At 37.6% G+C, this 23,161-nt stretch overlaps 1 long non-coding RNA gene across 1 annotated transcript in view; it reads left to right on the top strand.

Annotated features, from left to right (window-relative positions):
- LOC126760995 (uncharacterized) overlaps nucleotides 1-23,161 on the top strand; it is a 210,029-nt gene that overhangs the window by 137,466 nt on the left and 49,402 nt on the right. Inside the window, exon 4 of the long non-coding RNA XR_007667279.1 lies at nucleotides 650-690. This is a non-coding gene — a long non-coding RNA (uncharacterized LOC126760995). The remainder of the gene's footprint in view (nucleotides 1-649; nucleotides 691-23,161) is intronic.

Genomic DNA, 23,161 nt, shown 5'->3' with positions numbered 1-23,161 from the left:
AAGATTTATGGTCCTTTACGTATTGGCAATGGTGAATACCGCATTTGATGGAACGATAAGCTGTATGAGATATACGACGACATTGACGTAGTACAGCGAATTAAGAGACGGCCAGCGGCTCCGCTGGCTATGTCATGTCGTCCGAAAAAAAATTAGTAATTTGATAATAAAAGTTCGACGGTAATCTCTTCAGTCATAGAGCCTTTAATGACTACTGTCCTAAAGTTGGACAATTCCACAACGGCCATTTAGAGTAAATTTTTTGGTTGAGAGTCTTCTATTTAAAATTTTAAGTTTTCGTTGTGTCTTTGGAGAAAAAGCTGGAAATGAAGCAATTTTCGATGACCTAAATTGGCGTAACCCATAGAAAAGATAAGTTTCTTAAAAGTTAATCAGAAAAAGTAGCAACAGCTCTACCACAGCGCCCCCAGCTTTAGGTTTTGAAAAGGAATAATAATATTAGATAAATTATTTTACTCGAATATGCAAACTGTTAAACATTACACGAAAACTTGTTTGAAATACCGTTATGGAACTAAGAGATTTTATTCTATATTTCATAAATTTTTTCAAAAATTATATAACAATTTGAAACAAATAAGCTTATAGTGAATTTTCAAACTCTAACCACTGTTTCATTTATTTCCAGATCAAAGCGAACTACCATAAATAACTGTATTGTAGACAAAGGTAAGCAACAACACATAACTTTTTATAAAAAAGATTTCAGTAGTAGATAGCACACTTCATTATTTTCAATATCCATGAAACAGAAAAATTCAGAAAAATAATTTTTAGCATATTAGGGTGATACTAATTTTTTGAGATTCTGCTTTGATATCTAGCCTATGTCAAGTTACGCAATTAAAACCTGATATACAAGGTCTTCATGTGTACATACACAAATTTGTTATGCTAATTATAACACTGTTAGCTGTTCTAGCACTTCTGCCTGCGTTTTAATTATTATTTTGATCAGGAACGTGCAGCGGCGCACTCATCCGAAGGTCAACAATGGCCGCAAGTAGAAAGCTTTCAATGCCGTGCCAGCAACAGGAAGTGCCTGCATAATAATCGCACTCAGCCAACTCACAGAGTTCAGCGGCAAAGCGGCTTGGTCGTGACGCGCTTGGACTTGACTTGACTTGAGTGAGTCTTTACCGTCAATTGGCAATTATTCGCAAATTCATTCACTGCACGGTATTTCGAAAATGAATTGTTTCGTCGCAACGGACCAAGTGGATATGATTGGTCGTGTCTTGCTACTAACGGCTCAGCGCTTAGCCTCAAAATGAGATAGCCTCACCTTTGCACCGCCGCTTAAGATGTTGCCGATGAGCACTGCAGGGTTGTTGTTTTCTTATTTTTATATTTTTAATTTTTTTTTTTTGAATTTGCCTCTTATATTTTATTTTATTTTTACATTAGTATGAGGCTTTTTTATGTATCCATATTTTATTAACTGGTTTTTTGCGTACGAAATTGATTGATCTTCGCCTGGCACGGCTTTCAAATTCGCAAATGTATGGCCTGCGGCTGACATTTCAGCTTTCAAAAGTGGTGTTATTGTGCTGTATTTCGCTTGAAGACACGAAAAACATAATGAAATGAAGAGTACTAAGAGGCTGGCCGAAGCTTATTTAATAATAAATATTGTGAAATCAAATAATTTAGTGGATAAGAGGAGAGCAAAATGGAGGCGCCCTAAAAGAACAAAAAGTATAATAAAATTAAGAATAAAAAAATACAAAACCAATTAAAAAATATATTACTAAGTGAAAAATTGAAAAAAAATAAATTTTTAAAAATTTGGAAAAAAATAAATGATGAGTAGAAAATACATTTTCACCGAAATTTCAGTTAAATAAAAAACCAAAAATTAATTAAGAAAAAATAAATAAAAATAATAATAATATATTTTAAAGTTTCTTGAATATATATGTATATTAGAATTTTTTAGAAAAAAAATAATGCATAAAGAATTTTAATCAAACAAAGAAAAATACAAGAAATAAAAAATATAAATATTTAATAATTTTTAAAATTTTTGAAAATATAGAAATATTTAAAATTTTTGTTTTCCAAAATAAAATAAAAAAATAATTTTAAACAAAAAATAAATAAAAAGTAAAAAAATTATAAAAATAAAAAATAATAATTTTAAACATCAAAACAGATAATGGAAAATATTCATAAACCACCAATTTTTTCAGCAATAATTTGAATCAAACAAACAAAAAATAAAAAAACAAGGAAATAATAATAAATATAATAATAAAAATATAAAAATTTAAAATTTCTTGAAAATAAAAATAATAAAATTTTAAAACTACTAAAAAAAATTATTCCTCAACCAAATATTTTAGTAAGACAAATAGACTACAGCACAGCAAAAGATTTCATGCAACAGCAACAATCACGCCGGAGGTCATAAGTCATTGACAAATCGCTATATTTGCACATTCGAGTGCACAACAACACACAAATCATTGAATATACAAACATATGTATATAAAGCCACATACGCATGTATACACACATGAAAAATTCTAATGCCTCACTCAGCTTTGGACGACAGCAGCGCGGCTACCGCTTAACTCGTTGCCACACTGACCTCAAAAATTGCCATATGAAACGCTGCGCGGCATTAGCATCGTTGACTTGTACGCCCGTCATAGAAAAGAAAAATTGCTAAGAAAAACCAAAACAACAGCAACAACAAGCAGGCGTTAAAAATAAAGCCAAGCATTGGCATGAAAATGAAGCGACCAAACATGCAACTAGATGACGATGAAGTTGACGATCATCAGCAGCATGCAGACAGACACAGCCATACACACACATGCTTGCATGCAGGAAAGTGGAATTTCTCGTTGAACACGCCACACGACACCTACCAACATGCCACATGCGGCAGCTAACAAATGTATCGCAGACAAAACTGGCAGGCAATGCTGGAAAAATGGAAGAAATGGGCATAAATCTATAGCATATGCCTATCACATTAACACACGCATACATACAAATGTAGCTGCACGTACTTGTATTGAGGCATAAAAAAGCCACGAATGTCTAAGAGCGTGGAAAGCGCGTTTTGTCGTTAGACTTTCAGTCTTGCCGTCATGCGGTCGTGATTGAAAACAAATTCTAATTATAGCCACACGGTCTAAATATACTTACATAGGTATATGTGGTAAAGTGTGCCTCGACCCAGCGCTGCTGGCTTTAGGCATGGCAGAGTTGGTGTCATTTGGCCTTTTTTAATACAGTTAAGTAAATAACATATCGAGGCATCGCATGTTCGCTATTAATCCACAGAGGAGCTGCTGAAAATTGGAGCTAAAATGAGAGAATAACACCGAAAGTCATTATAGTGGTGGCAAATACGAAAAGAAAACACGAAAAAAAATTAAAAAAATAAAAACAAAAATAAGAAAATTAAAACGCAACATACGAAAAAAATTGAAATAAAATATCAAAAAAAAAATTTAAATAAAACAAAAATAAAAAAACAGAAAAAGTAAAAAAGTAATGTAATAGAAAATATAATAAAATACTGTGCGGCATTTATCGCCCGGAGTTGACCTAAATTTATTTATACTCTCAAATTGGTGCTGTAATACTTGCAACCCACTTATGCCACATATGTGTTCTATTAACTTTACTTGGACAAGAAAATAATTAATTCTGTGCTAGACAAGCATTTCCAGCAATTATTTTTGTTGTTAAGCAAAACTGAGCATATGATTTCAGCACATTCGTAACACAAACATCTCAATAAGAATTTTTCATTTTTCCAAAAAAAATTTGGTTTCGAAAATCTGATAAAATGAGCACATCCTGTTGAAGAAATTTTGAAATGACATTTTGAGAGTGAAACTGAATATTTGTCAGGTGGCGTTAGTCATGCCACCACAAAATATTCCTTTAATTAATGAGTCAGTTTTTAAGATTCTTTGCGTTTTCAGCTGGTGCTTTTTCATTTTTCTCCATTTAATATATAAATTCACAGTGGCATTGGTTTTCATGTAGTTTATTAATAAAAATTTTGTATTAAAAATTTCGAAAAACAGATATATCTGGCTATATTGCACATGTATGTATATAAATATGTTAAGCTGTTTGTTTATAAACTTAGAGCTTATGAGTGTAATAACCGATCAAAATATAAAAAATCCGGCTTAAACCCGTTCTCTCTCCAATCACTCTGTGGACTTGATCAAATATCTTATTTCATCCCAGTCTACCAATACCTTTTAAGTTCCATTAAGTTATTCCAACTCAAACGGCTGAGGACTGGACTATTCCAACGCATGATACTCTGCCTTTGCTCTGCATTCTACTTACTTCACTTTACCTAGTTTCTTAAAACGGGATCTTAAAAGTAGATGACCTATTCACTCTTATCTATTAGCAGAAAGTTTCTGATATACTTACCATACTCTTCACATCGCACATTGAATTATTCTTTTCTAAAAAAAAGTAACTATAGCATAGAACAAAACACACTTTCACCTGTCGATCGAACCCTTAGGATAACATAGATCTTCTATATTTGGTGCACTAAACCAAGTAAAGTCTTGTAGTTTTAAAAAATAAACCGATGATATTCGAAATAAATAAAATTAACTCCATAAACAACGAGGTTCAGTTAAGACCCATAGACTCCCACACAATGTGATTTACAGCATTGATCCGCCATTTGACAATAACATCAATAGTATACAAGAGTATCTGAAACGCCTTTATTTTATGATCCCATCGAGAGTCCTTTTCAAGAAAATCACAAAAGTTCTCTGCTTCAATGAAACTAATTTACGCAAATCCTTAACAGAACTATACCTTTGGACAACAGTAACTTTTTTATGACACCTTCGCAGAAATCTGGCCTGACCAGATATATAAAGAGTGGTCCATTTTGAGGTTCCATACTTTTTTAAAGAAAAAACACAAAAACTTCAAATTGAATAGTGAATGTTTACTATCATTCGGCAGAACATTTTTTGGGCATTTGTTTTTTGAAGATTATCTCTTTCAAATGTTGGCCGCGACTACGTCTCAGATGGTCCATTCGTTAAGTCCAATTTTCCATGACTTGTTCGAGCATTTCGACTGGTAACTGCCGAATGACACTCGTGATGTTTTGCTCCAAGACGTGAATCGAAGAGGGATTGTCCGCATAGACTTTATACTTACATATCCCCACAGGAAAAAGTCTAATGGTGTGTTATCACACGATCTTGGCGGCCAATCGACCGGCATCAAATAGTCGGTTATCATGACGCTATAACGATCATCATTGACGGTTAGGTTCTCACCGGTATCATTGTTTAAGAAGTATGGACCGATGATTCCACCGGCCCACAAACCACACCAAACTCTAGTGTTTTTCTGGATGAAAGTGGCAGCTCTTGAACCTCTTCAGGTTGTTCAGAATCACAAATGAGGCAATTTTTCTTGTTTACCTACCTATTAAGACAGAAATAGGCCCCATCTATAGACAAAATTTGGCTCGAAAACGCCCGATCCTCTTGGAACTTTTCAAGAGCCTAAAGAGCGAAGCGATATCGCTCGTGAAGGTTGAGCGGCTTCAGTTCTTACACAAGCTGTATCTTGTACGCTTTCATTTTAAGATCTCGACGTGAAATGCGCCAAGTCTTTCCATACGTCAGTCCGACTTGCTGTGTAGGGCGCCGAAACGACTCTCCATGGTCTTCGTGTACACTTTCCGCTACATCTGCTGCGCATATATTTTCTTCATTGAATAAATTTTGAGTTAAACGCGATCTCCAAAGGAATCGGAATAACCACGCACCACCATATGTTGATGGACCAGATTGAACAGAGGGGCAACATTTTAAAAGACTATAACATCAAAAATATTTGAGAGAAAGATTTAAAATTTTAGTACATTATTTTTAAAGACAAAAACTACCAACAAATGAAAAACTAATTTTTTGAAAATTTTACACTAGGTGTGCTCCTTAAATAAATATTTTTTAATTAAAAACAGGATGCAACTAAAAACAAATAGTAAACTAAATACAATTAAAATTTATGGCGTTAACCGCAAAATAAGTTTAAAAGCATTTCAGTTACTATCAAAGAAACTCTAAAGAAAGTACACGAAATATATTTACAACTCACTCGGCGGTAAAGCAAAGTCAGTTGCAATTCTTCACGCTCATCACTGCAACAATAGCCTTAACTTAGCTTATACACTGATATATATTAGTATGCTTATATATTTTTTAAAACACTAAAACACTGTTATAGGTCTCCATAAAAAGTGAAATGAATTCTCCCTGTTACATATAGAAACTCACACACACATGCATACACCGCGCCCAACACGAGCTCCGCGTCATTAAGTGAGATTTTCATGATTGTTTACAAGCTTGTTTTTAAAAAGCAAGTCACTTCTGCCGTGAATTTTCGAGCGTTAATGAAGTTCGCTGGCAAAAATGGCAAACACTTAGCGGAGCACGTTTACATTTTGTGCATGGCTTCGTCTATTCATAGAGTCGTTATTCTATTTTATTGCTTTTGAAAGTACATATTTTTAGCGTTCAGTTGCACACACACATACATAAATACAAACATATACTCAAGCGCGTGTTTGGCAAAAATTTCGAAAACTCCATTTAACAGCGGGGAGGTGCAAAAATGTTAGAGCATTTTAGGTCATAACTGTACTTACGAGCCTATAATTAAAATGCCGTTAATTGTTTGTGAAGCAGTGACCAGCTTGAACTCCTGGCTTTGATTTGGTTTCTGCTTGTGGTAGGCGCTGCACCCCTGAACTGTGGCACTAAACTTTTTCGGAATTTCACTTTCCTGAAAGTAAAAAGTTGCTGCACCGTTAGTTTGGTTTAAATACATATTTTAGATAATTGAAATTTTTCGGATTTATTGCTACTGAAAATTGGTTGTTAAAATAAGGAAGACTCTTTGCGTTCGGTATTTCTTTATCGGCGATTCAAATGTGAATGTGAATTTCCTGATATTTCTACTTTTGATGGAGAGAATTATTTTCACAAAAAATGTTTTCAAAACATCTTGACAATAATATTTACATGGAAGAGATAACAAATCATATTGTTATGATCTCCAACAGTCGATTTTGAAGGAATTCAGTCGCATCTCAGTAAATGACATAGAGAAGATTTTGCATCACCTCGCAGGTCTATGAAAAAGTCTGCGACCTACCATAAACATAAAACACTTATTTTTTTGGCAAAATTCGTATTTTTTTTTATTCAGCATAATTGCTTTCAAGGGTGAAACACTGATTGTAGCGCCCTCCAACTTTTCGATACCACTTTTGTAGTACGATTTGTCCTTTGCTTCAAAATAGGTTTCAGCTTTGGCGATCACCTCTTCATTCGACGAAAATTTCTTCTCTGCGAGCATTGTTTTGAGTTCTCAGAACAGAAAATAGTCTCTAGAGGCCGAGACTGGTGAATACGGTGGATACGGAAGAAATTCATGAATTTTTGCTATCGTTTTCTCTGACCTGTGAGACGGTGCTTCATCTTAGTGAAACTTTTCTTCAAATGCATCCATTCTTTTGCGATTTTCTTCTTTAAACGGTCCAATAATGCTAAGTTATAGTCGCTGTTGATGGTCCTTCCTTTTACAAGAGAGTCAATAAATATTATTCCATACGCATCCCAAAATACAGACGCCTTAACCTTGCCAGCCGACTGTTGCAGTTTTCCACGCTTTGGAGCGGGTTCAACGTGTGCAGTTCACTCGGATGACTGTCGATTGGATTTTGGAGTAAAATGATGGAGCCACATTTCGTTCATTGTCACATATCGACGCAAAACTTCTGGTTTATTACACTTCAAAATCTCCAAACACTGCACCGAATCTTCAACTCGTCATTGTTTTTGATCAAAAATGAGCTCACGTAACACCCACTTTGCACAGAGCTTTCTCATAACCAAATATTCGCGAATGATATGATGTATATTTTCAGTTGAAATCTTTAAAGTGCCTGCTATTTCGAACAACTTCACTTAATGTCCATCAAAATTATTTTGTTGACTTATTTGATGTTTTCGTCAGTAACAACCCTCTTTGAGCGTCCACTGCGTTCACCGTCTTCGGTGCTCATTTCACCACGCCTTAACCTAACCTACCAATCCTTGATGGCCGAAAGCTCGTCATCAAGCCAAGTGCTTGCACCAACCGTATTTTCCCCTTCCTAATGATCTGACAGTTGCCAAATTTATACACGGACTTGTTGAAGGTTAGGGTTAACTAAAAATCTATGAATATACTAGTTCTAGTGACGTCGGGCTCTACGACCTACGTTGTCCCAAAAACGGCTACCGAAATATAAAGACAATTGTCCTCGAACTTGTATTGACACACCGCCGATTGAAGGTCCACGAGATAGCTGGTACAATAGCCATCTCAAGAAATGGCATAAGAAATCTATCTGAGCGATGGTTGCTGTCTTTGCTCAAACCTAACAACAAGTGCAACCGTAAGCTGTTCACAGCTCTTTACGCGCAAACCGAAATTCTGCTTGTATATCAAGCAACAGTCGAAAGAGCGAGCTTCAGGCCTTACAAGGTGAAAACTATATCGACTGTCGGTAGAATTGCAATAGTTGCGGGCCTCTACTAGGCTCAAGTATTACATCGACTTGATGCCGAATTACATTTGGTCCCATTTAAAGAAGTAAAGAGTGCTTTTATTAGTCTGGCATATTTTCTAGATTTTTCTCTCTATGACACCTTTGCATTAGCAAACTTGAATAGCTACTCGTCGGGTAGAAATTTGTACTAAATGAGGAGCCCATCAAGTGTGTCATGTTAAAATAAAACTTTGTGGAGATATAAATTGACAAACACAAAACCTTCGGGTTACTTTTGTACTAAGTGCTAAAATTGAGCACTTATCGGATCTCCAACGTATAAAGACCTCTGCTTGGTAGCGGTGACAATTTTTCTTAGAATTATTCAATATTGGCCATTTTCTGGTACTTCGAGTTAAGTTACATTAGGTTAAACTGTTAAGCCAATAAGCCAGGCATAGACCACTTTGTCCTTTGTGTTACCAGAAGGAGTTATTTCCTAGGTCCAAGAGAAGCAGTCATCATTTAGGATGCCTGCGCTTGACGCGAATTTTAACAGACCCCCGATGCTTACTGCATAGTCTAGGCAACGTGGAACAAGTGCGCAAGAGATTTTCTGTTTTTCCCTGGTGACTTGCTCTTGACATTTTCTGCAGACTTCTAGATCTTTCAGTCCCATTCTGAGGGCATGTGTTGCCACCAGACAGTGACCAGTTAGTATTCAGATCATTTTCCTATAGTCTCTTCTATCGATCTATCCGATCTACCGTTTTATACATGATGTTTTTGCTTGCTTCTGGCAACACTTTCCACTGCCCCCCTGCTTCCCAAGACACTTCTGACTGATATACGATACGAGGTTCCTGCTTTGATTGCTGCTTGGCTGTTTACGTATGTGTTGACTCTGGAGTTGCCTGCAGGTGCATTAGAGGCCAGCTGCTTTCGCAATAGCAAGGACCTCAGCTTGAAATATACTGCATTGGTGCGACAACTTAAAAGGTTGCCTAATGCCTAGCACTGGACAGTATTATCCCGCACCAACTCCATCGTCCATTTTCGAGCCCTCAGTACAGATGTTTACGTAACTAACATACCTTGATGCCAGCCATCTTTTTCTATTCTTGCTTCGAAGCTTCTTTCACAGTAGAAATATGAAGTCATGTGGTCGGTGTTTGCCCAACCGCCATAACCCACCGAGCTATTCCCGAAGGTTCTATATGTAAATTCTCCTGCAGCCAGTAGTCGTCTTTGAGTAAAGCCCGAACAAAATACTTTCTTTTGAAACTAAGGTAAAACCTTCAGTTTGAAGAAAGGAGCTAAAACTTTAAAAAATTATTCCCAATACATGTACATATGTATACTAAATAAAATCCCAATACTTATTATATTAATCTGACAGAACAACTTAACCAGTTTGTGTTGTTATTGTACAGCAATTAGTAGCAAGATGCAAGATCAAATATCGTCTTACACCAACCATAAAATAGTAATAATATTACTGGCAGACAGACAGTTGAGTGACTGCTTTTGAGTTTAATAACGGAAAAACTAAGCGATCGCAATAAAATCATTCCCATGACGATTTGGTGTTTCAAATACATATATATACCACATATGCATATATACACGTACACGTACATAGTTAGATACACATACATGCATAAATACACCTGTTATATATACTCGTCCTATAAAACGAATAAAAGCGAAGCGTGGGTGGACAGTGAATGATATTCGAGATACTTGCCATAGAACAAAAGTTGCCGGTTCTCACAAAGCAAACAATTTTTTTACTATTTTTTATAATTTTTATTTGCTAAATGCTTGAGTAAAATGAATTTACATACAGTACAGTTACTTATAGAAATTGTTTTAAGCTTACTTGTGTTATTTCCACTTAAGCGCTTTTTGCTAAAAATGGGCGCAACTACCTTAAACTCTGTGTGAACAATATTTTAATTGCAGAAAAAAATTGTATAGATTATAAAAACAGGTGAGTCTTGAGGAGACTAAGTATTTAGTATTTTCTCACAATTTCGAAAACAATGGCATTGTGTGTTCTTGTTTTTCACTCACTGTCTGTCAGCAGAATTGGTTTTCACAAAAAGCTCTCACATCGAGTTAAATGAACTTTGACACAATTTTCTGGCGATTTCTATTCTACACGTTAACTTTACTAACGGTTATTTGTTGAAAAAACAATTGGGAGTAATTACACTTTTAAATAATCGCATGAGAGTCATTTTTAAGACATTGTAAGTTCTTTTGAAAAACACTGTAATTATAAATTGTGGTCATAAAGGCATATGTTCCTAGATATGATATGTTCGACGAAGCGGTTTGGGCCTACTTTAAATTTGTTAAGACGTCTTTTCTCAATCCAGAAAGACTGTCTATACATACGTTTCAACCGATGTTGGACAGAAACTGGACAGTTAAGAGGATAGAGTCCAGACGATTCCACCTTTACTTCCTTTACACTGCTTTGGCATATTCATCCGATAATATATGTAAACTAACTTCATGTGAGCCTATTGAACAGTGTCCAACGTAGTCCGTACTTTGGGTCTGGCATCCGGTTGGACTGCAGTTCTTCCCGCTTTCGGATATTAAATCACAACAACGACGATACTCCCCGAAGAGCCGTGCCGCATGAACAGGTTGAAGCGAACATCAAGGGCTGCTGCTCTCCGTGGTACCAGAATTAAGTCTCCGCCCAGACTTCGTAGCCAAAACCACTACCAATGAGCTTCCATACAGCACTAGACTGGTAACCAGGGTGGTCAGTGTCCAGTCAGAACACTTACAATGACGGCAGGATGAACCTTATCAATGCCACTTTGGGCTTCTCACAGCCGCACTAGTACTGGTAGTTGACCAGCCTTTTCCAAGCTCACGTCAAGTTCGTAGATTAAATACTTGAGCGCATGGACACAGCGGAGTACGGACTCGTTCTAATCTGATAAAATTGTTGTAAGAATAGAATATAGTAAACCATCGGCCTTCGAGTTTCGATCATTCGGCCCAAAAAAGTCGTATATGAAAGTAGTTTGGTGGTACTAATAAAGAAGTTAAACAGTCTTTGCCTTGAGCGAGCACAAGGTCAACATTGCAGTTCTGATATTGTAGTAAATAATTATCTCGTTGAAGAAACCTGCACTTCGGAGCAGTACATCTACTGCTACCGGTTGAAAGGCATTGTAATGACCTGTTAGCCTGAAGCAAGAGTTGCTGGAGTGCTCCCAACAGAAAAAATCCCCCTTCCGCTTTGCCTGTTAGTTTCGATCAATTCGTGAAAAAACTGAATATAATTATTTTATAAGCGCTTCGATTCGCCCACATATCCCTCCCAGGTATGTGCGCATCGAAGTAACCGCCCGGCGAAGGTTCTGTGATGCAGTGGTCTAAGTTCTCAGAGATGCAATCGAAGTAAAGGAGAATTTCAGAATGTCCCTGCTTTAATTTTGAAGTGAAGGTTTCGTTTGCAATGGTCCAAATTGTGAGGGATACAATCAAAGTAGAGGGTAATTTCAAACCGTCTCTGCTTTAATTTTGAAGTCAAAAATCACTAAGCTCTGGAGGGCTAATTATCTAAAATATGGAAAAATAAATGGAAATCGTCAAAAAATCTGCGATTCAATAGCGATCAATAGATTTTGGAAGCATTGTACATATAAAAAGTGGGTCGCCTATGATAACCTCAAACGAAAACTGTCGTGTTCGAATCACGATGAGCCATCATAAACAGTGGCAATGCAATGGTCAGTTAGATTTTGCTATATATTTAGGGGATTAGGTAGTTAATCATCTACTATAAGCTGCTCCCTTAAGGCGAAATTCGTAATTTCAACTTTTGCTGCCAAGAATTGGATCTTATGAAGAGAACAAACTCCAAAATACGGTCAGCTTTAACCAATAGGAGAAAAATTCGTCTCAAGAGAAGCTTGTGAAAATCGACTATCCCGTTTTTCAAATAGGGATGAGTTTCTATGAAATAGACATTTTGAAATATCTTTCGAAATTTCAAAAACTCACAAAAGTCGAACAAAACGGAGCATGGTTCTTACATGCCTATATATTTTTTTTAATGAAAATACCGTCACTAACTTCAAACACTACTATGTCCACCCACCAGCGATAATGATATGTCAAAAATGTATCAATACTTAACTGATTTCGAAGAGCAACAATAAAAATAAGAAATACAATGTGACGACAGTTTCGCAACAAAACAGCGACATTTGTATATCAAGCACCGAGATTTCATTAGCATTTGCTTTCAATCAAAATTGGACACAAACGGCGCTACTGCCGAACCATTGATTGCAACATGGCCAACAATGTCATAGCAAAGACCAAATCCAAAGGCAAAAAAAATGCCATTTCCACAGCCGGTGAAATCCGATAAAGTGACTAAAACAAATAAGGCAACAAACAATTAAGCTTTCCACCACCCACCAGCGATAAAGAGTGGTCGAGCAATCAAGCCAACAGCCAACAGCCATCAGCCACTAGCCAGTCACCAAAGCCACACACACACAGCAACAATTGGCATTGACTGTCGCCTACAAAGAGGCAACTTGTCGACTCATTGCCTTAAAAAATCGCATTTGCCAACAGCAATGGGACAGGCACACAGGCACGCACAAACACACACACACATACATACATACATGGACACATATGTAATATCTCAAATGTCATATGTGCTTTTATGTAGCCTTGTATGCGTATGTGTGTATGTGTGTGTGTTTGTGCGGTATTTCGCAAGCTGCAGGCTGTCTCTGGTGAAGTGATGGGAAAAACGCTGATATGGAATGCAAAAACAGACGCGGTGCGCTGTTTTTAGCTCGTTGTTGTTGTGGTCTTTGCCTTTTTCCGCACTTGTTTTGCACTTTTTCGCCACTGTCAATATTCTTGTTGCGCCATTTGTGCTACGGCCACTGGTGTTGTTGTTGTTGCTTATATCATGTTGTTGGTTTAGCTTATGGCATGTTATTGTTGTTGGTTGTGCCTTGGTGCTGCTCGCTTTTTCGGTGTCAATGAACGGCCTTCCGCAGCATCACGCTTTTCACTTCCAGCTGCCAATTTAGCGCAAGCCTCCGCAACGCTCACTCTGACGCTGCGCGAATATTCGTTCAGCGGCTGCCGATGACGACCGAATCGTAAGGCATTTAGGTGAAGTCAATGATTGCGGGGTAGCCGGCAGCGCCACCGGCGTTGTGTGCCACCTTAGCCGCCAACGACACCAACGCCAAGTCGCATGTTGTAAAAACAGCACTTTAGCAATGACAGCAACAACAACAAAAAGAAAAAATCATAACAACAACTAAAATGACAACAACATCACTAGGAGAACAAAAAAAAACTTTGCAACAACAACAGCAATGACAACAACAACAATAACATTTTACAACAACAAAAAAGATAGCATTTAACAACTGCAACAACAACAACAATATTTACATCGACAACGATATCAATACAATTCCAGCAACAACAATAATCACAACAACAACAACAATGAGAGCAACAGTCATTGCCATAACAATAACAAAGTGCAATCAAGAGCAAACGGCAAGCAGCAACTAACAGCAGTCATCAACTGCCTGCATGCCTTTCAACTCGCCTCCGCGCTTCCTCCTCTCCACCATCACCACCATCAGAGCTGTTGTCATTGCCTTTTCGATTGCTGCTCTGCGAATGCTTTTTGCCGCTTCACTGCTGCCCACACAAAACCACAAGCAACCGACAAGCAGCCAAAGGAGTCAAGCGGCGGCCAACATCGATTGGCAACAGCATCGCTCGTTTGTTGCAAGCAACTTTTCAAAGTCGCAAACTTCACTTTTATGTACCTTGATGGTCGTCGCTTCCATTTTAGCGATCACTTTGTTGCCATTCACGACATTGCCGCGCGTTGTTGCATGCAATTAAAAATGCTATCAACACACGTTGTTGCCTTTTATATGTTGTAGTTGTTGTTGTAATATTATGCTGGCTGGTGTCGTTGAACGCATATTATTGGAAAGACACCCGGTCATTGTTGTTGTTGTTAAGAATATTATAGCAAGCATTTTAGTATTATTTTTATGGATCTTATTGCTCCGTCGCTTAAATGCGCCGCGATAAGCGAGAACTGTCATTTATTATTAAAATTGATGTTGATCGTTACTTGCAACTCGGGTGGCCGGCAGATGGCTATTTTTAGCATCGCAGTACTTATAACTTCTCATAACTATAACTTAATACACTTTTACCGGATTTTAACACGGAATCGAAAGCGAATGGTGAAGACTGCATTGCGAAGTGCTTGAAAGGTGTGGAGTCACCGAACAACCTTGTAGCACACCAATTTATGCGTATAACAAAGGGCTGTGATTTAAAAATTGTTATGTATGTACATAGCAATGGTATTGAGACAAAAACTTGGAGAGTTGGCTATTTGGATATATTCTATTGATAGGGTTTGGAAGGTATGATTATCATTAAATGCACCTTAAAAGTAAAATTATATGTTCCCTCGGATGATTTTCTTATCATGTTTTGAGATATTGAGAATGAAAGATCTTTTATACTTAGATCTGCTTAACTGTTCATGTCTCTTACCAAGATTCATTAATAAAAGGAGATCCATTTCGAGATTCCCTACTTAAAAAACAAAGAAAATTCAACTTTAATGGGTAATATTTATTATTCGTTCGAAAGAACATTTTTAGGATTGTTGGCCGCGTCTACGTTTCAGATGGTCCATCCGTTGAGTCCAATTTTCGATGATCCGTTCGAGCCTTTCGACTAGTAACTGACGAATGACACATGTGACGTTTTGTTCCAAGGCCTGAATAAAATTTACATTTTCCCACAAATAAAAGTCTAACGGTGTGATATTCTCGCTGGCCAATCGACCCGCCCAAAACACGAAATTTTCTACTGAAGCGTTCTCTCAATAAATCCATTAATCGATGCGATGTGTGGGTAGTGGCACCTTCCTGATGAAACCAAAACTCGTCGTCATCACGAGCTTCAATTTCAGGCATCAAATAGTCGGTTTTCATGGCGCGAAAACGGTCACCATTGACGGTTACCTTCCCACCGGCATCATTTTTGAAGAAACATGGACAGATGATTCCACCGGACCAGAACAAATCTTTGTTTTTTCAGAATGAAATGGAAGCCTTGAATCTCTTCAGTTTGTTCTTTGTCCCAAATGCGGCAATTTTGGTTATTTATATATTAAGCCAAAATGGGCCTCATCGCTGAACAAAGTTTGACTTGAAAATGTCGAATCTTCTTGGAATTTTTCAAGAGTTGCTGCGAACGATGCGCCGAATCGACTCTTCCCAAGCTGCATTTTTCATGTTAAAACTCGAAAATTATTCGAGCGAAAATAGTTTGAGCAGATTAAGACTCTTGAATGAATCTTCTATAAAAAATCGAAAATTTGTCAGCTGCAGAGCTTCATCCAGCAGACACAATCTTTTATAAAAGTGTATAGCTGCTAGCATACGCCGATGAGTAAAATTCTCTCTCGACGTAAAAAGGCCAAGCTCTACAAGTCACTCATCATCTCCGTGCTGCTATATGGTGCAGAGGCATGGACGATGACAACATCTGATGAGTCGACGTTACAAGTTTTCGAGAGAAAGATTCTGCGGAAGATTTATGGTCCTTTGCGCATTGACCAGGGTGAATATTGCATTCGATGAAACGATGAGCTGTACGAGACATACGGCGACATTGACATAGTTCAGCGAATTAAGAGACACCGGCTACGTCATGTCGTCCGAATGGACGAAAACACTCCTGCTCTGAAAGTATTCGACGCAGTACAGGCGGAGAGAAGCAAAATAAGAGGAAGACATCCACGACCTTGGAAGGACCAAGTGAAGAAGAACCTGGCTAGATTTGGAATCTCAAAGAAAAAACGTTGACACAAATGTAATGTGGCCAAAAGGTATTTCTTTGAGGGTGACGACATGTATTTTGAAGAATAAATTTAGAATTTGGAAATTAGGAACAAAGTCTTACTTTTTTTGGCGCATAGTAGTACTCATATACTGAAAAATAATCAAATTTCAACGCATGTTCAGAAAATTGGAAGACTAACTAAGTTGTTGGCGTAACAATTACATTTTGTTTCTATAAGCTAATTTTATGTTTGTGTTACTTTATTTATTATATTGAACTAATGTACGAAAATAGCTGAATAATTTACCAAAAAAGCAAGCATTCATCGATTTCGCTTGCTGCACACCCTAGTGAGGCATGTAAAATCTATTAATAAAAGGCGAATTTTTCGCTATTTAATAAAGAGAAGCTTACTTCTATGCGAAATCAATTTGTGCGACTCTGCGTGACAGTCAAACAAGCATGCTTTTATGTGCACCTGAAAGCATACATATGTATATAAATACCTTTGTATACACACACATGTAACATAAGCGCCAATTTAAATGAAGAAAAATCTACAATAACTGCAAATATCATTCATTCATTGTCCGCCGCTGCCGCCAACAAATGGACCAATTTCGTCGCGTCGAATTTCGTTTCGCCAATTATTTTCTATTGCTGGCAACCGGCGATTTGTCGCCTACTGGCAAATAGCGTGGCATATTTTTTGTAAATTTTTTAAATATATTTTTTGTTTTTTATTTTTATTGTAATTTAATTGAAAGCGCATTTGTGGTGGCATTTGTGAACCGTTGGTTATGGCTTGATATATAGAAATATATATTAGGGTGGGTCAAAAGAAAGGAAAATAAATTTATATTTGTACCCCCACTCATATTTTTGATAGGTTCGTCGACACCTTTAAGGAAGTCGCTTCAAGTATGAGCTCTTAATTTTATTTAAGAGAAAATGCTCCGCCTTACAGTTTTTTATTTTTTTCTTAGGAAAAGAGAACTCTCGCTTATACTACTTTGCAGGAAATTGATTGTTTTTTAAAAAAGTCTATTACAATTTGTTCCTAAAAGTAACCAGTTTTCTAACTGATTATAAGAAAAAATTATAAAACTGTAAGACGGTGGAGCTTTCTATTGCAACTAAGAACTCATACTTGAAGAGCCTTCCTTAGAGGTATTTTTCAGAGTACCAAGCGGAGAAAATTCCTTTTTTCTTACCCTCCCTAATTAATATTTGTATATGTTAAAAACTAACCTAAAAACTAACCGGTTTTGTGTCTGATAATAAGGAAAAATTAGAAAACTGTAAGACGAAGGACCTTTATAAATTCAATAATTATAGATTTTTTTTTTACCCACCCTAATATACAGTTATATAATCAGTAAGACGTAGGACCTTTCTGTTAAAATTAAAGGTCCATACTTAAAGAGCTTTTTTTAAAGGTATTTTTCAGAGCACTTAGCAAAAAAATCGATTTTTTACTTGGTGCCAAATTTCACTTTAATAATATACAGTTAGGTTTTCGGTTTTCGCCATAATCTCGAACTTAACCTTCTTATGGAGCCAAGAAATAGGACCATTATGATATCTCAATTTTTACTGTTACAATTAAAGGTCCATACTTCACCCTTATAACTTTGGTATATATAAAAGGACTTATTTTTTAAAGGTATTTTTCGAGAGCACCGGTTTTGTGTCTGATAATAGGGAAAAAATTGGAAAACTGTAAGAAAACCTTTATCGATAAATTTTTTTACCCACCCTAATATACAATTATATACATACATACATTTAAAGTTATTTATAACTCGCGCAGCTGTCTCTCGGCTACTGCTTAGTGCCCCGGAATGTTGTTTATAAACCTGCGATTTTAGTAAGATACAAAAAACCACGTGTTGCTACAACATTTTGTGGCATGTCTCAAAACAATGCCACGCAGTGATTAATATGTGGCAAGTATTTGTTTATGCCACATATTTTAATGGTTTTTTCTTGTTTTTAACATTGCTTTTTTATTGTTGTTCACATTTCTGCCCCACTGACTAGCAATTCGTGTTGCATGCACAAAGTTTTAATTTATTTAAGTCATTTATTATAATTGATATTTACTTATCCGCTCACTTACTTCTATTTCCAACGTGTTTTTGTTATGCCGCACAAATCACTCAGGTGTTAAACGTTGATTGACCAACCGACTGTCTGATAAACGCCAACGAAGTGGTTGTGGCAGCCACAAAAACCAATCTTTGGCCAACATAATGAGCCAACAAGCAGACATTGTGGTGTGGCTACTTGGCATTGTTGGTGGAAAAGTTAGCGACACATATACATGCATACATACCACATTTTTTTACACACACACACGCACACATTTATATGTTTTTCTTGCGTCTGATTGACTGTCTACTAATATTTATATACATATATGCGCTCAGTATCCAATCTGTCTGGCTTGTCCATTTGAAAGCTCGCATTGTCCATTCATTAAAGCCATACGCTGGACCAGCCATGCAGCCGCTTAGCCGTCTGTCTAATAAGCGAACGTCTTGTCTGTAAATGCTACTATTATTCTCTGCTCGCTGATCTAATGTATTGCCAACACTTGCATGCCAGCTCAAGTTAAGTAGAAATATACCACACACACACACATCTATGAATGTATCTCCAACTGGTAGCTTGCCAAGCATTGATGTCTGAAGAGCGTGAGCCAGTTCGCTTGCTTTTGTTTGTATAAAGGTGTGTAATTTGTTGAACGGGCGTTTACTGTTTATTTCTCCATTAACTGCTTAATTATATAATCACAGTAATTTAGCTTGACTACAGAGAGACGGTTGCAACAGTTGCAAATTAATTGCATCAAGGCGAATGTAACAAATTGAGCGAACTGACCACCCGCAACTCGTCGGATTAATCAATTTTTACTTGATTACGTTCTAATTAAGGTTCGGGCTGCACACAGGGGCGCGTGCTTGAATAGATATTTTATGTGCCTTACAAATGTATATGTATGTAGACGTGTTTCGTTAAACAATTTGTGTGTCAAGGTTATATTATTTCCAAAAATATATATATTTTTTTTCAATTTTTAGGCTAATATATTTCTCATTTTATTAATGCCAAGCAATGATTTCCTAATTGTAATACAAAAGTTTAGTAGATTGGATAATAATTTGAGTTAAAGTTAGAAAAAAGATTATTAAGCGATAAATATTATATTAGTAGTCCTATTAATATACCCGCTGAGTGCACATTAAGTTATCTTAGTTATCAAATTTTTATTAAAGGCCATAGGTTAGGTTACGTTAGATGGCTAATCAGAAAGATCGCACGTGGACTGCTATGTGTAGTCCTTTGTGAAGCCATAGAAAAGAAGAACTCTTGTGTTAGAACTATAGATTTCCAAAACGCTTGGTGGCAAATACTAATATGCTCAGCCGTTTCATTTCCCTCCCGCCAGCTCAGTGGGATGTCCGAAGTAGTGCGCACCCAAGTGCTTAAGTTTTGACCGCTCAAAAGCGAGACATTCAAGAAGGAAGTGAGATATTCCCACCTCATCCTCTTCCATACAGCTTCTGCAGATGGCGTCTGGTAAGATTTCCAAGCTTACAGCATGGACACCAATAGGGCAATGGTCTGTTAAAAGACCCACAACTTAGAATACGCTAGTCTTCTTCTTCTTCTTCTTAATTGGCGTAGACACCGCTTACGCGATTATAGCCGAGTTAACAACAGCGCGCCAGTCGTTTCTTCTTTTCGCTGCGTGGCGCCAATTGGATATTCCAAGCGTAGCCAGGTCCTTCTCCACTTGGTCCTTCCAACGGAGTGGAGGTCTTCCTCTTCCTCTGCTTCCCCCGGCGGGTACTGCGTCGAATACTTTCAGCGCTGGAGTGTTTTCATCCATCCGGACAACATGACCTAGCCAGCGTAGCCGCTGTCTTTTAATTCGCTGAACTATGTCAATGTCGTCATATATCTCGTACAGCTCATCGTAACGTCGACTCATCGGTTGCTGTCATCGCCCAAGCCTCTGCACCATATAGCAGGACGGGAATTATGAGCGACTTATAGAGTTTAGCTTTTGTTCGTCGAGAGAGGACTTTACTTTTCAATTGCCTACTCAGTCCGAAGTAGCACCTGTTGGCAAGGGCAATCCTGCGTTGGATTTCCAGGCTGACATTATTAGTGGTGTTAATGCTGGTTCCTAAATAGACGAAATTATCTACAACTTCAAAGTTATGACTGTCAACAGTAACGTGAGAGCCAAGTCGCGAGTGCGACGACTGTTTGTTTGATGACAGGAGATATTTCGTTTTGCCCTCGTTCACTACCAGACCCATTTTCTGTGCTTCCTTGTCCAGCCTAGAGAAAGCAGAACTAACGGCGCGGGTGTTGAGGCCGATGATATCAATATCGTCGGCATACGCCAACAGCTGTACACTCTTATAGAAGATGGTACCTTCTCTGTTTAGTTCTGCAGCTCGAACTATTTTCTCCAGGAGCAGGTTGAAGAAGTCGCACGATAGGGAGTCGCCTTGTCTGAAACCTCGTTTGGTATCGAACGGCTCGGAGAGGTCCTTCCCGATCCTGACGAAGCTTTTGGTGTTACTCAACGTCAGTTTACACAGCCGTATTAGCTTTGCGGGTTTTCCTTTTTCCTGCGATTCCGTTATGGCCTGACACCCATACCAGTCTTATCACAAAGACACTCGATGCTATTGATATCGAGGTTAGGCACTCCAGGACCAACCCTGAACGCACTGGTAATGAGTTCAAGAGTAGTATCGCCACTCTGCTGTTTGAGTCACTTCTTTCAAGGAGACTGTGCTCCGGAGCAGTAGATCTACTACTTCCTTAATGGCTGCAACCTCGGCTTAGAAGACGATGCAATAGGCAGGAACTCTGAAGCTTGAGTTGATAGTGAGCTCCTGACAGTAAACCCCTCCACTAACCTTCCTCCCAAGCTTTGACCCATCCGTAAAGAAGCTCACTGCCCCTCTCCTCGAACGGCTTCTTCCCACCCACAATTCCTACGTGGATAAATGGGCAGAGAAGAAGCCGCCAGAGTTCGGTTTGGGGACTCCATGATCCTAGTAATCCGGTAAGATGTCAAACTGTGTGAAGATGTCCGTGTTATTTTACCATACATTTATTAAAGTAAAATTTTTTTGTGGATTCCAAAAAGCAAAATCGGAGTAACTGCTTACTGTTCGCGGGAGTTTTGCCAGCACTTCTAGTTTGATTTTCATGTTGTTAGGTGGCATTAAAAGCACAATCTCTCCTTAGATATACTCCAAACAAACAAAGAATGAAAAATAAAATTAATTCCTCGGATTTCCAGGTGAAGTCTTCGATCATGGTAAAGTCATAAATTACTTGGAAACAGACGCTGATTCCTCGGATTTCTAGGATAAGTCTCAGATTATGGTAGATCGAAAAAAGGAATCTTGCTGTAAAAGGGAATCAGCCTTCCCTCTTTGCGTGTGGAGGATTTCACCAAAGACTCAACCCTCATTACAACATTTTTCCTGCGAATTCATTAGAAAAAGACATTGTGTTCTATTAGAGCCCTTCATTTATCTCATAAATTCCCATAACACATTGAGGTGAAATATTTGTCACAATCGTCACAAGATCTGAGAATGCACAAGAAGAATTTTAGTATCATTAGGCAACCTAAAGCTTGAAATGCTTTAAGCATTCCTTTGACGATTTATTTGCGGTTAGAACTATTTTTATTACTTAAAAATATCTCCATGACCTCATGAACTGTGGATCAGCCATATTCTACTATCTCGTAGTCATTGTTGTTCAAACAACGTGCAAAATAAGGTAGGTAGTAGTAGATTTCCTTGAGGTTTGCGGAATGACCAAGGGAATAACAGTATACAGACTGTCACTGAGAAGCAGAACTGTTTCAAGACCTCTTTTTGAAAATTTATGAAAATTCGTTGCTGTGCTGGGTTGTATGAGATCCTAAACGCGTGTATCAATCGGTATTGGTACAAAAAAGAAGAAACGCTCATTTGCCCTACTTCCCTGCCCACACCGTAAGAACGAATCGAATAGACATAGAATAGGTGGGTTCAGTTGAAGTTGAATGCAAAAATGTTCACGACTAAATATGTAAAATATAATGCAATTAAAAATGGTAGCCGGGCTTCCTTTTAAAATTGTTAGCTTTCGTATACTGGATCACAATCGGTTAGTTATCAGTTAAAAAATCGGATATCATCATACTTACTTTGGAAATACCAGAATAGCTTTTTCTACATAAACTGAATTAGAAATACTTTTTTTTACATGTGAAATCAATTTTCGAATTGATTTCATTTAGTTTTAACAAAAAGAAAAATCAACGTAAATTGCTTTCACACAGCGCATAGGGACCACCTGGACGTATGAGTGACATGCAAGTTAAGCGACAATGACAGTAAACAAATTTGGCGAATTCCACAGCACAAAACAAAGCGGACGCCATATACAGTTACACACACGCAAACACACATACGCACACATATAATACACAACTGCAAAGCAATTCAATTAAATGTCATCCAACACTGCGCCGCCCAACCGCCAACAAACAAGAGTTTCACTCTTTACCCACTAAACCAAAGCTGAAGAATTCTTTGATGTGCCGTCATTAAAATTTTTGCGCATCAAACGAAC

The sequence above is a fragment of the Bactrocera neohumeralis genome, chromosome 6, assembly GCF_024586455.1.
Source record: "Bactrocera neohumeralis isolate Rockhampton chromosome 6, APGP_CSIRO_Bneo_wtdbg2-racon-allhic-juicebox.fasta_v2, whole genome shotgun sequence".
NCBI lineage: Eukaryota > Metazoa > Arthropoda > Insecta > Diptera > Tephritidae > Bactrocera > Bactrocera neohumeralis.
Note: the sequence above shows the minus strand (reverse complement) of the source record. Positions and strands in the feature narration are given on the sequence as shown.